Below are 16829 nucleotides of genomic sequence, written 5' to 3' on the forward strand. Positions count from 1 at the left end.
ATGAAACCTAATTATCTTTGCTATCAGCAATTTAGTAAAAACCATCCAACTGCACTTTCCATTCTTCTTTCTACTTTTCCTTTATAATAGAAGATTAGACCTCATTTTATTGCAACCTAAATACAAACAAAATAATAATTTTTTTTATTAAGATAAATCACAGTCAACAAATCTGGCCAGAGAAAGAAAAGTGTTCTGATAATGTGTTTTCAAAGTTACCAGTGACTTCAGCTGTCAGGTTTTCGTCAATTTTACAAAAGAAAAATACTCTTCTAAACCATTGTTTATGCATTGTGTATCCTCAGTGATGTGCTGGACTACAGGCAATTTCTTTTAAGCCAGAGATTTCCTAATGGAAAAGATACATATCAGGCATAGTGAAATTTCAGAGAATCAAAATAACTAGTATCATATTCTGATTTTCAAAATATAACTACATGTGTTTTTCTTAGTAAGTAATTTCTGCAACTGGCCATATCATCAAAGCTGTGTGCTTTTGGTTTTTGAGAACCATCAGATTAATAAAAATTTTATTATCTCTGAATGTAAACTACATAATAAGCCTGGACTTTTTTTTTATTAAAATTCACAGAATTTGTTCTTCAGGGAATTAGAAATACATAATTGTACATTAATCTCAATTGACTTACCAGAATTTACTCTTTCCTTTGGTTTCCAATTGGGTTGACACTTTTGTTTTTTTTTTTAATTTAACTTTTAAAATATCCTGTATCTTTGAACTTGTTAGATAAATATTTGTTCATGTTTTTAAGGTGCTTCAAAATTATGTCATAATTGAGTTCTACTTATTGGCAACATTTGTTGTACCTTGTATTTTGTTGCAGATTTATTCATTCAAAATATTATTGCCCATGTACTGTGTGTCTTGTGAGAGTACAGTCAAGAATATAAAAGCCACAACCAAAAACATACAATGTAGATGTACAGGGTCCACTTTTCAGAAAAGAGAAAAAAAAAAAAAAAAGAGTAATACTCCAGAAGGTGTCCGACAGCTGAGCTTCAAATCAAGCCAATTAAACAATATACAAGTAGTGGTAGACTTTCCCAGAGACAGACTCAATATCCTTCTTACTAGCAATGTCTAAATTTATCTATCTGAAAAAGTTACATTTTAATATGGGGGGGTCTTAATGATTATTGATACTGAAGGCTACAAATTTTATTTCTCACATGTCTATGAGTATATAATAGATGTGAATTAGGTCTGGGATATGGCATTAGAAATATCAGAGCAAGGTTTTGTCTGGTCCTTGTGCAGTGTTTATATCACAGTTCAGTTTTTGAACAATCTGTCATTTTTCTTTGGATCTGCTCTGAGCATGATCAGTTTAGAAGTGAGGGAAGATGAAGGACTTTAACAAATCTGAGATCGAAAGCTTACCTGAGTCTTTCTAATTAATATTTACTGAGCTATAATTGATGTATAACATTATATTAATTGCAGGTATACAACAGGATGATTCAATATTTATATATACTGTGAAATGTCACCATAATAACTTTAGTTAATATCCATCACCAAACATAGTTACAAATTTCTTTTCATTTTAGATGCTATACAAAAACATTTTATGAAAACCCATCTCATAACAGACTCAAACTTTGTTGTTCTACTTTGCCATCTCATATCTCATTGAGCACAGAATTTTATAGAAGAAAACATTAGAGGTCAGAAGGAAAGTAACTTAGCCTAAGACCAACTGGTTTAATTAGCTAACAAAGTAAAGGTTGGAGCCTAGGTCACAGAAAGCCCCATCCATTGCATTTACACTAACCCTAAAAGATCTTCCTGTCTTTGTTATTACATTTTGAATAATATTACCTAAATATAAATAAAATAATATTGGAAACATTTAACCTCAGGTTAAATGCAAATACACTTAAATTGTATTTGTATCCCTCAATTATAACAAAAATCTTATAAACAGGAAAGAAAGGCATACTCCATTGAAAGAAATAGCAAAACAGAACTGACGTTCTCAGAATAACTCATGTGAAATGAAACATTCTAATAACTCACCTGGAAATCAAGCACTTTCCAGTTTATTCCAGAAGTTAAATTTCTTTCTGAACAATTCACAGACAGATACTGTATATAATAGTACTGAATGACATGTTTATTACAATTCAAAGTTGGTAGATATGATTTACAGCTTGAGCTGCTTCTAAGTAAGATTGCACATGTGAAGACTGCTGTACATGACCTTTCTCATTGACTTTAATGAGGTTACTTTATAGGCTTTTCAGTTTTTGACATGTGTAATCACTTTTGACTAATTAAAACATCCACAAAGTATAGCCCTTGAAGTGAAGCCTGCTATAAAGATAATTGCTTAGTGTAAAATATTTGGATATGGCAAAACAAATGTCTTAGTGTCCTGCCTTTTGTTTCAGCCATGAGAATATCATGGCCCTAAAACAAATTCAAAATAAGGTTATGGAAGACGTGTTTTCCCCATCTTCTTCAGTCTTCTCTACTTTCCTCTTCTCTGGCATTAGTTCTTATTCTAACTCACTGACTTCTTTCATTCATTCATTCTTTAATTTATGAATATTTATTGAGATTGCTTCTAGTTGCCGGGATACGCAGATATGCTAAATATGGTAATGTAACTCAGAATCTAGTCAGAGAACAAGACTTAAAAGTAAATAAAAGCTGTAAGGTATTAAGTGTTAAAATATAAATGTGCATATATTAGTGGACACTAAAGAAGGAGTAACTATCTCTAATTGTTATGATCAGGAAAGATTTCACAGATGAAGCCATGTTTAAGCCAAATCTACATGGATTAATGTTTTCCAGACTCACGAAGTGGGTCTTGTATTACAGATAGCAGAAATATTATGATTAAGGGAAGCTGTTAAAGGCATAAACTCGGTTTCATCCATCTTTGTATACATTGCACCTAGCTTAGTGTCTGAAATGTTATAGCAATCTATAAATGCTTGTTATAAAAGATACATTGTGTATGGGGAATTATAAACACTTTAGTTTGATTGGAGCATATGATTAATGTGAAGGAGTGGCGAGAATGACTCTAGAAAGATTGGTTTGTGATAGATCACAAAAGAATTCCTGATACCAGGTTAAGGAGTTTGACCTTTATATAATGGTCAAATAAAAGTCATGACCAGATTATGGTATAGTGTTGACTGACTTGAACAAAGCAATAATGGGGCTAAAAAATGAAATGAGTATTATCTAGAAGTAGTTGTACCTGCATGCTTAGTCTCTAAGTTGTGTCTGACTCTTTGCAGTCCTTTGGACTGTAGCCTGCCAGGCTTCTCTGTCCATGGGATTTTCCATGCAAGAATACTGGATTGGGTTGCCATTCCCTTCTGCAGGGACACAGGTAGTCCTAGTAAGAGACAATGTGGCTTGAGGAAGAGGAGAAGAATTTGAGAGTAGAAATATAAAGAACAAAATGGATGAGGGCAAATTTAGTGGTAGAAGGACCAGTTAGAAATCTATTACAATAGTCCATAAAGAAGATACTACATGCCTGAATTAAGACTTTGACAGGACTAAAAAGAGATAGATTTTTAAAAGAACTTAAAGGTATAGTATATAGATCGTGTTGTCTGAGGATTATTGTATTAGAAGAAAGAAGTCAAAGATGACAGTCCTCCTGACGAGTACAGGGTTGGATCATGACTTCATTTACCTAGTATGAGAGAAAAATAAGTTTTGAGTGGAGCTCTGAAAATAAATCCTGTTTAGAAGATAATAGATTTGAAATCACATGGAATAGTGAAACTGGCAGTTAAGGGATTTGGAGCTTAGAAAGAGGAGGCTTTTAGGATAAGGGAGGTAGATACTTTCTGTTTTTCCACTTCTCAAATTTGTTCCCTGCTCAGCTCTTTTTCCAGGAGGCCAAGTTTATGAAATGATTCTCTTAGCTCCATCTCATCCCTGGAATTATACATTGAGAGGAGTTAGTAGGTGATAAGAGGGTAGATAGAGAAGTGTTTTGTAGAAGGCAATGGCACCCCACTCCAGTACTCTTGCCTGGAAAATCCCATGGATGGAGGAGCCTGGTGGGCTGCCATCTATGGGGTCGCACAGTTGGACATGACTGAAGCGACTTAGCAGCAGCAGCAGCAGCAACAGCAGCAGCAGCAGCAGAAGAGTGTTTGGGGGTATCGTATAAGGTCATGGCCTGGCTCTAGTCCTTTGTTGAAGTCCATTCCTGCCTCTCCCTACAGTGACCTCTACTGTAAGCTCTGGATTTTGCTAATTGTGGCTCTCCCCTTTTCCTTTCTGGTCTGGAAGCTGTGAGAGTTTTCTTCTGTTGCATCATATCTAGTTGGTTACATTCAGCCGTTGCTCACATCTGTGAAAATAATTTCTTTGTTAAATTTTCCTTTCTGGTTTGACTATGGCTATTCTCTGTTGAAATTCTGCTTTATATAATTAGCAATACAGGATTTTTGTTGTTATTGTCATAAAACTGTACTAGTAAACTGGGAAATGAAGATCTGTTAGAAAGTCAATATATTATTGGAATATAATATACCTGAAATAAGTCAATAAATGATTATAAAATTGTGATCAATATGCCAAAGGACTAACTTAGTCCTTTCAGGCTGCTATAATAAAATATCACACACTAGTTGGCTTATAAACAACAGAAATGTATTTGCCATAGTTCTGGAGGCTGGAAAGTCCAAGATTAAGGGCGCTTGCATATTTGGTGTCTGGTGAGAGCCTGCTTCCTGGTTCATAGACAACAATCTACTTACTGTGTCCTTTCAAGGAGGAACGTTGTAAAGAGTTCTTGGGGGCCTCTTTTATAAGGGCACTAATCCCTCATGAGGGCTCCACTCTCATGATTTAATCAACTCCCAAAGACTCCTCCACTTCAGACACCATCACATTGGGGATTAGATCTCAAGATATGAATTTTGGAGGGTCACAAATACTCAGACTGTACCAAGGACTCTTGATAAAAAAATCATATGATTATAGCTGAGCTAAATGGCTAGAAATCTAAATAAGCAAGTTATAGAAGGAATTATTTTTTAGATAGGAAGAAAATTTGAAGGCACAAGATAACATTCAATTTAAAATGAAAAATAAATGGGCACTCGTAACACTAAAAATAAAATATTTTCCATCTCTACCACTACAATAACCTGTAGTGTTATCACCCTACCCACTACCAGTCCATGTCTGGAACCATCTCATTGGTAAGTCACTGACCAAATACAGTTTTCCACTAAAAGGAATGAAGAAAGTTGCTGATTCTATGTTTTGAGTAGTGGAAAAACAAATATAGTCTTCAATTTCTTTTTATTCCAGAAAGCAAGTGATTTAAGTGTCTAGGGTAGTGCTGAAGGGGCAACAGATCCATATTTAAATACCTTGAACTATTTGGTTTGTGATCATTTGAGCATCAAAAAAGAAAATAATAATTAGAAATAGTTGAATCAAATGGAATCTTTGAAAACACTGAATCTATGAGTCTAAAAATTTAATATAAAGAATACAACAAGTCAATATAAACAAAATTAAAGAGGCTGAAAGTAACAGAATGTAGACTTGGCTGTTTTGTTTAATATATACCTTTTATATCGATGAGATAGATCTGAGAGTACAAGGCAGTTGGATTCTCAAGACAGATTCCTGGAGGAGAGAGCACTATAAAGAGAGTCCCAGACATCTGCATAAAATCCCTTTCAGATTGTGTACTCAGTGGCTTGGTCATGTCAGACTGTTGGTGACTGTATGGACTGTAACCCACCAGGTTCCTCTGTCCATGGGATTCTCCATACAAGTATACTGGATTGGGTTGCCATTTCCTTTTCCAGGGAATCTTCCCAAAGGCATCAAACCCGCATCTTCTGCATCTCCTGCGTTGGCAGGTAGATTATTTACCATTAGCACCACCTGGGAAACCCCCTTTCAGGTTGAGTACTGATGATCATAGATGTATGAGGAAATGACCTAAGGCTGTGGAAGAAATACCATAAAGTAGTAGCAGCAACACCCCCTGGGGAAATCACAAGGCTGGAAATAACCAGAGCTGTTTTCAACCTCATAATTCACAAAGCCTTGGGTAGACTGCTCAATTGGGTTTTGACTCTGCAGTGGGACAAATTATCCCTAGACTAATTGCTGCTCTCTGTTTTTCAAACCTTATGAATAACATTCAAAAGGATCAAAATAATTCCAAGTAACTTAACTACCTCTAAGAATAAGGCTCTTGAATATCCATTGGAATTCAAAATATACAGCATCCAATAAGGTAAAATGTATAATATCTGGCATCCAATGGAAAGGTATACGGCATGCAAAGAGCAGGAAAATATGACCCAAACTGAAGAGGAAAATCAAAGCCCAGGTTGCAGAGACTAACTTTACATTTTGTTTTATTATGGGCATATAATGCTGGTATTAGTTTTTCTTCTTTTGTGAAAACTTACTGAGATTTTCTTTGTTACCTGATATATGGCCAATTTTGAAGGTGTACTTTGGGCATTTGAGAAAAATATTTACTCCCTATTACTATACATATTTATTATTATGTTTTTTTAAATCTTTTATAGTCTTAGCTATTTGTCTCTACTTGATCTCTTTGGGTTACATGTTAAAAATCTCTGTTACTAGTAGTACTCTACCATGTAGCTTCCCCGCCCCCCCACATTTCTTTCTTTTACTATTTAGGAAGGTGTATCTTTAATCTACCATCTTTTAAAATTTGGCTTCTCACATTTTTAAATCATCTTTCAACAAGTTCATTTGATTCCCACTTATTACTTATGCAACAATGAATGAGGCTCATCTGTTTTCATTTATCTCTCCCTTCTCTTCCCATTTTCAGATGTGTTATTTCTACTTTGAACATGCATCCCTTATATACTAATTGTCCTTGCTTGTTTCCATGTTTTAGTCTTAGTTGTATCATTGAAAATATTCAATATTCACCATTAGTTTTTTGCCTATATATCCCCAGTCATATCTTGATTGGATAAAGTTAGTCTTCTAGAATTCATCTGAAAAGAAACATAAGTATAGTATTATCTAAATACTGCATTTGAATTTACACTGAAGCATTTTCTCTACCTTTTAATATTGAATGATGGTATGGTAAGATAGAAAATCTTTTGCTATAACATACTTCTTTGGGATTTTATTTCTTTGATTTTTGTTTGTTTGTTTGTTTTAAATAGTGCTCCACTATTGCTTTGCATCTAGATGTTGTGAAAACTGATGTCAACTTGATTTCTTTCCTTTGTAAATTATTAGTTTCTCCCCATCCCCAGAAGACCTAAGAATGCACTCTTTATATATATGGTTTAATAGTTTTATTAGGACATTCTGGTGTAGACAACTCAGAAATCACATTAAGTCCTTTAAGCATTTAGATTCATATCTGCTATCAGTGGAAAAGTTTTCTTTGATTATAGTTTTGAATATATTATATTTCATTGTTTTGTTTTCTGTTTTAAGACCCCAGAATATAAATATGCTATGTTTTCTTTATTTGCTTTATCAGTCCACATGTACTATTTTTATCTCTTAGTTGTTATGTTTTCATTTTCTAGGCTACTTTTTTGCCCATATTTATTGAGGTAAAATTTACACAAAATACATTTAAAATAAATTGGTCCATTTTGTGGTATACAGTTTTATACAATCATATAATAACTAATGACCATAATCAAAATGTAGAATGTTACTATCATACCATGAGGTTGCATTATTCCTGCTTTGTATTAAATTTCATCCCTAAAACCACAACCCTAGTTGCTAATATGATTTCTGTTATATTTTTGCCTTCTATAGAACTGCATGTAAATAGATATGTTTTTCCCACTCAAGAATGTTTCTGAGATTTACCTCATGTTGTTAAATGTATCAATAGTTCATTCCTTCTTATTGTTGAGGAGAAATCAATAGCACAGACTTACTCTATCGAAAAAAAAATCTATCAGTTGGTGGACATGGAGGTTGTTTCAAATATTTGAATATTATGAATAATGCAGCTGAGAATAATGAAGTCTTAATTCATATATAAGTGTTTTATGAATATATTTATTTATTTCATTTGAGTGAATACCTAGGAGTGAGATTGCTGAGTTATACAGTAAATATGCGTTTAATTTCATAAAGAAGTGCCAAACTGTTTTCCAGTGAGATTTTACTATTTTGCGATTCCACCAACAGTTCCTTTACATCTTTGACAATACTGAGTTTTGTCAGTTTTTAAAATTTTAGCCATTATAGTGAGTGTATAGTATTTTAATATTGTACTGCTTTCAGTTTCTATTTCCTTGATCCCTAGTCATGGCATCTGTATTTTCTCTTGTTCATTTGTATATCTTTTTGGGTGAAGTGTCCATTAACATCTTTTGCTGATTTTAATTGATTTATCTCCTTAATATTTTCTTTATATATATGCTTTTTCAGAGATACAACTGATATGTTTGCAAGTATTTTCTCCCAATCTATTGCTTGCATTTTCGTATTCTTACATTGTATCTTTTAAAGAACAAAAATGTTTATTTTCTAAAAAGACATACTGAGCTTGTGCTCTGTGACGTTGCTAAATTAAATTATTAGTTCTAATAGCTCTCTTGAAACTTCCTTAAGATTTTATTCATATGAATGTATCATGTATATTGCTCAGGGATTTCTATGTAAACAACTGTGGCTTTTGTGAAGAGAAATAATTTTACTCTTTCTTGCTAATGTCTTTTCTTTTTCTTACTTTATTCCATTTAATGGGACCCTTAATGTGATGCTGAATAGCAGTGCCTAGAGTGAACATCTCTGCCTTGTTCCCCATCTTAAAGTAAGAGCAATTAGTTTTTCATCATTGAGTACAAAAGCTGCTGGTAATTTTTATATAATTTTTGTCAGTGTGAGGATGTTTCTTTGTAGTTATTGAGAGATTTTACCTTTAGTGGCTGTGGGACGTACAGTGCTTTCCCTACATCTACGGAAATTATTGTATGCTTGCTTGTCCTTTATCTTATCAATATGGTGATTTGCATTGACTTATTTTTTTACAGTGCTTTCCCTACATCTACTGAAATTATTGTATGCTTGCTTGTCCTTTATCTTATCAATATGGTGATTTACATTGACTTATTTTTTTAGATAATAAAGTTTGAAGCCCTAGGTTCAAACCCGTTGGAGTTACTGGATGTGGTTTCACAGTATTTTCTGAAAATTTTTTGTATCCATGTTCACTGGCATACTGATTTTTAGTGTTCTTTTTTAGTAATGTCTATGTGTAGATTTACTATTAATGAGATAAATTAGCTTCTCAAGTAAGTTGGTACATATCTATTTTCTTCTGTATCCTGAAAATGTTTGTGTAGGATTGCTAATGTTTCTCTTAAAATGTTTGATGACATTCAGTAATGAAGCTGCCTGGGCCTGAAGTTTCTTTGGAGGAAGCATTTTGACTATGAATTAAATTTCTTTAATTTGTATATGGCAGTGCATTATTGTATTTCTTTCTTGTGTGAATTTTGGTAATTTGTGTTTTTCAAGGAGTTAACAGTTTATGTAAATTGTCAAATTTCTTGGCAGGAAAGCTTTCTATAATATCCCCATATTCTTTTAATGTTTGTAGTTGTCTATAGTTATTTTCATACTTTTATTTCTGATACTACTAATTAGTATATTCTCTTTTTGTCTTGATCAAGTTTATTGATCTTTTCTGAGAACCTGCTTTTTGTTTCCTTTATTTTCTCTAAATTTTATTTATTTTCTGTCCAATTGCCATCTGCCCTTATCATTATTATTTCCTTCCTTCTAATTATTTTGGCTTAATTTTGTTCTTCTTTGTCTAGTTTGTTTATATAAATCTTTAGATCATTGGTTTTGGATCTTTTTTTGCTTCTAATATTTGCATTTAAAGCAATAACTATATACCCCTAAATACCTCCTTAGAAGCATCTCATAAATTTCCATGTCATATATTTATTACATTCAGTTTAATGTATTTCCTAATTTTTGTTTTGGTTTCTTCTTTCACCCAGGGTTATTTAGAAGTGAGTTTTTTAATTTCCAAAAATTTGGAATTTTCATAATATATATCTTATTGTTATTGATTTCTACTTCCTGTAATGGAGGCCTGATGGTAACACATTCCTTGGTTCTTTTTTTATTTGAAAATATCTTTATTTTCCCTTCATTACTGAAGGATATTTTCATTAGAAAAAGAAAATGTGGTTGACAGGTTTATTTTTTCATGTAGTAATTTAATATGTTCTTTTGTTCTCATCTAGCCTCCATACTTCCTGATGAGTAGCTAACTATTAAATGAATCATGGTTCTTTTGTACATAATAGGCCATTTCCCTTTTGCTACTTACCAGATTTTCTTTATTTCAACTTCCAATTGTTAGATTATAAAATGCCCAGACAGGGACTACTTAAATGTTTAATCAGATTGGAGTTTCTTGAGCATCCAGATTCTGTAGATATACATGTTTCATGAAATTTAGAAATACTATAGACATTTTTGTTCAAATTTATTTTCTTCCCTTTTTTCTCTTCTCCTTCAGGGAGCTCCATTATATATGCTTTAGTCAAACTGTTATTAATAACCAGGTCTCTGAGAATCTGTTCATTTAAAAAGAACTTTCTTTTTTAGAGTAGTGTTAGGCCCACAGCAAAATTGACTGGAAAGCACAGAATGTCGAGTTGAAAATTATTCACAACCTTAAAGTTGACTGTTATGTTTTATTAGGTGGGGATTTTTAGGACTTCAAACCTAGTGAGTGTTTTCCTGTGTATTCTCCGTTTTCCTTTAAGTCCCCTCCCGGGGCACAGGTCCTGACTCAATAACTTTTCTTCCCTTCCTACCTGGTTACATGTACATCTTTCTTACAGCCTTGGTTGTACAAGAGTCCTTCTGCCAATTTCCAGTCAGTTTTCAGTAAGAATTGTTCCATATGTAGGTGTATTTTTGATATGTTCCATCTTGATCAGTCTCCGCAATGTTTTACCATGAATTCTAGGTGATAATAATGCGTCATTGTAGTCACTGATTGTAACAAATGTAACATTCTGCTTGGGGACGTTGATAGCTGGTATATTGTTTATTTTTTGCATATTATGATATTTTGAAATCTTAAAAACCTTTCTCCCTGGGAAGAGAATGCCATCCCACAGCATGAGTGTACTGGTTCTTGAACAGCCACAACTAAGGAGAAAACCCACTGGATTTGGGAGGCAGAGGTGACCTGGTCCCAGAGTGGAGTGAGGGTGGGGCAGTAGCCATTGTGGGCACTTACTCAAGCAATGCATCAGAAGCAGCCCATATCTCTGATGGCAGCTGTTCCACTACAAATGGCTTCCTAATACATGCTGAGAGTTCACGCAAGACCCACCTGCTCTGAGGTGCAGCTCTACAGCATGGCTCCAGCAATGGACGCTGGAGGCAGTGATCGGCTATCAGGGACAAATGGGACTTGCACCCTAGGCTGCATCTGAGCTGAAGGAAGGAAACAGTTGTGGCTGCCTGTGTAGGCAGCATATCAGAGATAGCTTGGACCTCTGTCTGTGGCTAACATGAACCAAGAGGGCTTAGTAATATGCATGCAAGCACACTGGAGTGAGTTGCCATGTCCTTCTACAAGGCATGTTCCTGACCCAGGGATCAAACCCATATCTCTTACATCTCCTGCACTGGCAGGTGGGTGCTTTACCACCTCTACTCTGTAAGGCTCCTTAAGAGGGAAGGTGGCATTTTTCCATAGGGGCTGTACCAGTTTACATTCCCACCAACAGTGCTGAAAGGTTCCCCTTTCTCCACCCCACTCTAGCATTTATTGTTTTCAAATGTTTTGATGAGGGGCATTCTGACTGGTGTGAGACCATACCTCATTGTTGTTTTGATTACTTTCTTTGATAATTAGTGCTGTTAGGCACGTTTTCATATGTCTATTGGCCATCTGTATGTCTGGAGCCTTATTTATTTTTATTGTTGAATTGTAAGACTTTATATTTTTTATAATAACACTTTGTGTGTCTTCCCAGTGTGATTTATGCTTTCATTCTCTTGTGTTCATTTTTTAAAAGTGCTTTCTGGGAATTCCTTGGTGATACAGTGGTTAGAACTCTGCATTCCCACTGCTAAGGGCCCACTTTCAATCTTTGATCAGAGAACTGAGATCCCACAAGCCATGTGCTCCCCCCCCCCCGCGACAAAAAAGTAAAGAAGTCATTTACAGCTGTTCTGCAGATTATATAATTTCTATTGATGTTTCTTCAAGTTTATAGATTCTTTTGTCAATGCCATTCTCTTTTAAGTCGATCCAGGGAATATGATTTTAAATTGCTAATATTTTTGACTTCACAATTTCCATTTTAAAAACATTTCTGTTTATTTGATAAGGTTTACTATGTTTTTTGTTATTTGTGACTATGCAGCTTTGCACTATTGAGGAACCCAGTGATCTTACAAAGATCACTTAGCCTAGTAAAACAAAACACTCATCAGAGAAAATAAAAGAGTACAGAGTGTTCGGGGCTTAGTATTCATAATATCTTGGATAGATCATATAAGAAATTAATTGCCAGTCCAGGTTTGATGCAGGATACTGGATGCTTGGGGCTGGTGCACTGGGATGACCCAGAGGGATAGTATGGGGAGGGAGGAGGGAGGGGGGTTCAGGATGGGGAACACGTGTATACCTGTGGCAGATTCATGTTGATGTATGGTAAAACCAACACAATATTGTAAAGTAATTAACCTCCAATTAAAATAAATTTATATTAAAAAAGAAATCAAATTCATATGAGGTAAGGAGACTTAGGAAAATGTGATTCCTTTTTAAAAGAAGATAATCCCCAAGATCAATGATGAAATTAATAAAGAAATATTTTGAAGCAGCTATAATTATCCTCCTATCAGATATAATCCCTCAGTCCTAATTCTTTGTAAGATCACTGGGTTCAAACTGAAAACTGTTTCTTATATAGCAAATGAGTTCATGTATTAGTTCATATAATAGTTCTTATTATTCTTCTTAGTTTGAGTATACTCTGCACATGTGTGGTTACAGCATCAGCCAGAGTTATTAGGAGATAAAAAGATATACTCTCTGGATATTTGCTTTCTAGGTTCACTGATCTCTCTTTCCAATGTTATGGTTACTTCAGGCTCAATCTTCTTGTTCCCAGAAATGTCAGAAAACCTTGCGTTTTCTCTATAGAGCACCAACTAAACAGGGAATTCAATCTGTACATCTGCGTTTATCAGTTCAGGGACCCTCTAGCAAAATCTTTCTGCTTTTTTCACTTCCCTGTGACTTTTATTTGGGTCCAGATTTTATAGATTTTATTGGAGAAGTTGTTACCCAATTATTATCATGTACTTCATCATTTTTCTTTCTTTCTTATTTATTTTCTTCTTATTATTATTATTTTTACTTTACAATATTGTATTGGTTTTGTCATACATCAGCATAAATCCATCACGGGTGTACATGAGTTCCCAATCCCGAACCCTCCTCCCACCTCCCCCTCCACACCATCCCTCCAGGTCATCCCAGTGCACCAGCCCCAAGCATCCTGCACCTTGCATTGAACCTAGATTGGCAATTCATTTCTTATATGATATTATACATGTTTCAATGTCATTCTCCCAAATCATCCCACCCCTCTCCCTCTCCCACAGAGTCCAAAAGACTGTTCTATGCATCTGTGTCTCTTTTGCTGTCTCACTAAAGTCAGGAACAAGACAGGGGTGCCCACTTTCTTTTTATACTAGATATTTATTTAAATCCATTCTACCTTGGACTCATTGTATAACAAATTTTCTTATCCATTTTTCTTCAATTTCATTCCTGAGTTGGATCACCTCTCATTTCTTTTTGTTTGTATGTTTGTTTGCAACTGAGGTTTTGAATTTCTGATTATAGGTTTTATTTCATATATAAAATTTACTTTTTTTGAATGTTAAATTCATATTCGAATACTCCTTGGGGTTTTCCTGGTGGCTCAGATGGTAAAGAATCCACCTGCAATGCAGGAGACCTGGGTTCAATCTCTGGATTGGGAAGATCCCTTGGAGAAAGAAATGGCCACCCACTCCAGTATTCTTGCCTGGGAAATCCCATGGTCAGAGGAGCCTGGCAGGCTACAGCCCATGGGATAGTTTTTAGTGCTTCATGTTTTATTTTGTTTTTGTTTATGTTTCCAGATAGGTTTTACTAGCTGGAATAATCAGATTATCACTTTCTTCTTTTTAAAATAGTTTCATGCTGATACATTTGTGTTTTCTCTTTGAAATGTCTTAATTCTTTAGGACGAGCAATATTTGATGTGTTTAAGGCAGTTTATGCATTAGGTTTCTAATTTTAAATGAAGCACTTTTTAGAAAAATCAACGACATATTTGTATGCAGGTGAAAGGGCTTGATTTTGTCATTTACTTTTGTTTCTCTAGGATCCTTATATTACCCTCATCTTTTCATTTTTCCCCCCTTCTTCTCCCTGTTTCATTTTCTTTCTCTCCTATGAAGCATCCAAAGAATGCATCCCTCTTCCAAGTTGCATCATTTTTTCTTGAAGAAGTGATGTTTTCCCAAGACTGCCACTTTTGGTTCCACACGTTTCTGTGACAATTTCTTGAAATTCAGCACCATCCAATTCCCTGAAATATTGGTTTTCAAATCTAATTGTTTCCTCTCTCATAAAGAAACTTTCTTTTTCCAGAGGTGATATTTTTCTGGTTTTACTTCTGCTCTCTTTATTCCCAGCTCCTTTCTCCTATTCTCCATATGGTCTGTCTGATATTCTATTCCACTCTGCCTTGGGCCCTGAATATGGTTGACTGGTTTAGAATGATTAGTTCATAGTCACAAGTATTTTCAAAATTATTATTGTTCAGTCGTTAAGTCGTGTTCGACTCTTTGTGACCCCATAGACTGTAGCATGTCAGAGTTTCCTGTCCTTCACTGTCTCCTGGAATTTGCTCAAACTCATGTCCATGAGTCAGTGATACCAAAAATTGTACTAGTCTCTAAATCTTAACTAAATTGTAGACAAGGGATATGGAGAATTTAGTTTATTCCTCTTATTTATCTGTATGTTTTTCTGATGGTAATGTAAAGATTCAAATTTTGGTATTTGAATTTATCCTATGGGAAACTGAAAATTCCTCAACTACTCTTTTTTGATAATATGTGAAAAGACAGTAGTGTGACTATGAAAATATATTTATCCTGATATTTTTCATTTTGTTAAAATGATACATAGCATATTATCACTGTGATGTGGTGATGTGAGAATATTTTACTGCCCTACATTAAGGCAGAATTGTTAACACTACTCCAATGTTATCAAACTCTCATTTCAATGTACTTATCAAAATGGAAAGATTTTTAAAGTTCTAATTATGGTCTCTGTCATTTCCAGGTCAAAGAGAATAATATTCCTAAACATTGTTTATTATTATGCTCTTTTTATAGAATAATTAAAATGCAAAATTTATATAGCAAGCCCATTTGGTAATTGCCATTATGTTTCATGACAAATCTGTTAAATTTTAATTACGTGGAACTTACATATTGAGAAGGAAATATCTATTTTTTGTTAGTACTAGGCCTTTTATTCTGCCGTCTGTGCTCAGCAAATCATAAAAACTGGAGAGGGTCTCTTGAGTTCTTCTTAAAAGATTCCAGTGCAAAGTCTATGTTCTTTATAACTACCTTTACCATCAGCTTGTTCACTTTAGAACATTTACACAGTTTTGCTTAACATATGATAATGTATTCAGTATTTGTCTGCTTGGTCTCTCCTGAAGTTTCTCACTAATTGAGAAAAGACTATAAACCAATTAAGAACCTAGATACCAAGAGCCATATTTAATTAACTCTGTGGAAATCATTTGAAAGATTCCCTTAACAAAATGATTGTGACCAAGTGAAATGTATATTTGTCCTGCTTTTTAACAACAAAATTAATTTGTATGCCTTCTCTGAGGCCATGTTTTAGCTTCCCATCTTGAAAGTCCTTGCTATGTTGTCAGTGCACAATAAAAGTCCAATAGTATAACAGTAATAGAAAAACAGGTGAAATATTGAAACAGGGCACTGTAGTCTACTTTCTCATTAGGTTATATAGCAAAAAATAGGTTTATTCATTTATTGGGGAAACATTTATCGATCATCTAATAATGTGTCAAGCATTTCAAGGACCTATAAATACACAGAGGAAAGACAGACTCTGCTATCTAGTAGAAAGAGAAAGATGTAAAACCCAAAATGATCCTGTTGTAGTGTCAGGTTAAGAGGGATGCAAACCGTGCTATGGGGGCATGGAGGAACCCATCCTAGGGGTTAGCACAAGCCTCAGTGAGCTGAATAACACCTCCACTAGGTGTCTTTTTTTGTGCAGGACAACTTTCTTAACTAGATGTGGTGGCTGTAGAACCAGACCTGATGTCCAACAAATGCTATGGGATTATAAAACAGGTTTCATCGACATTACATTTTCCTGTACTTGGAGAATATTTGACTTAATATGGAAATGGTTAGGGAAATTAAGCTATCTTTAGAGAGATTTGCACTGTCTTGTGCCTGATCTTGCATGAGGCAAAGGAGGACTCCTAAGTCTTAAGCAAGTGAGAGGGAGGCTTCAGGGTACCGATGAGAGAATTTGAAAAGTGTTTATGAAATTTGTGAGACATAAGACTGTTACTTGCCTGAGAAATCTAGAGGTAAGAGACTAAGTGGTACCACTTGCCTGAGGCCATAAAATAAATATAAAGGCTCCATTCACAGCAGGTTAAACTTCCTCTGAAAGTGAGGTAAAGGTACATGTTTTTAAGAAGTAACTGCA

This window comes from Budorcas taxicolor, chromosome X (assembly GCF_023091745.1).
Source record: "Budorcas taxicolor isolate Tak-1 chromosome X, Takin1.1, whole genome shotgun sequence".
Classification (NCBI taxonomy): domain Eukaryota; kingdom Metazoa; phylum Chordata; class Mammalia; order Artiodactyla; family Bovidae; genus Budorcas; species Budorcas taxicolor.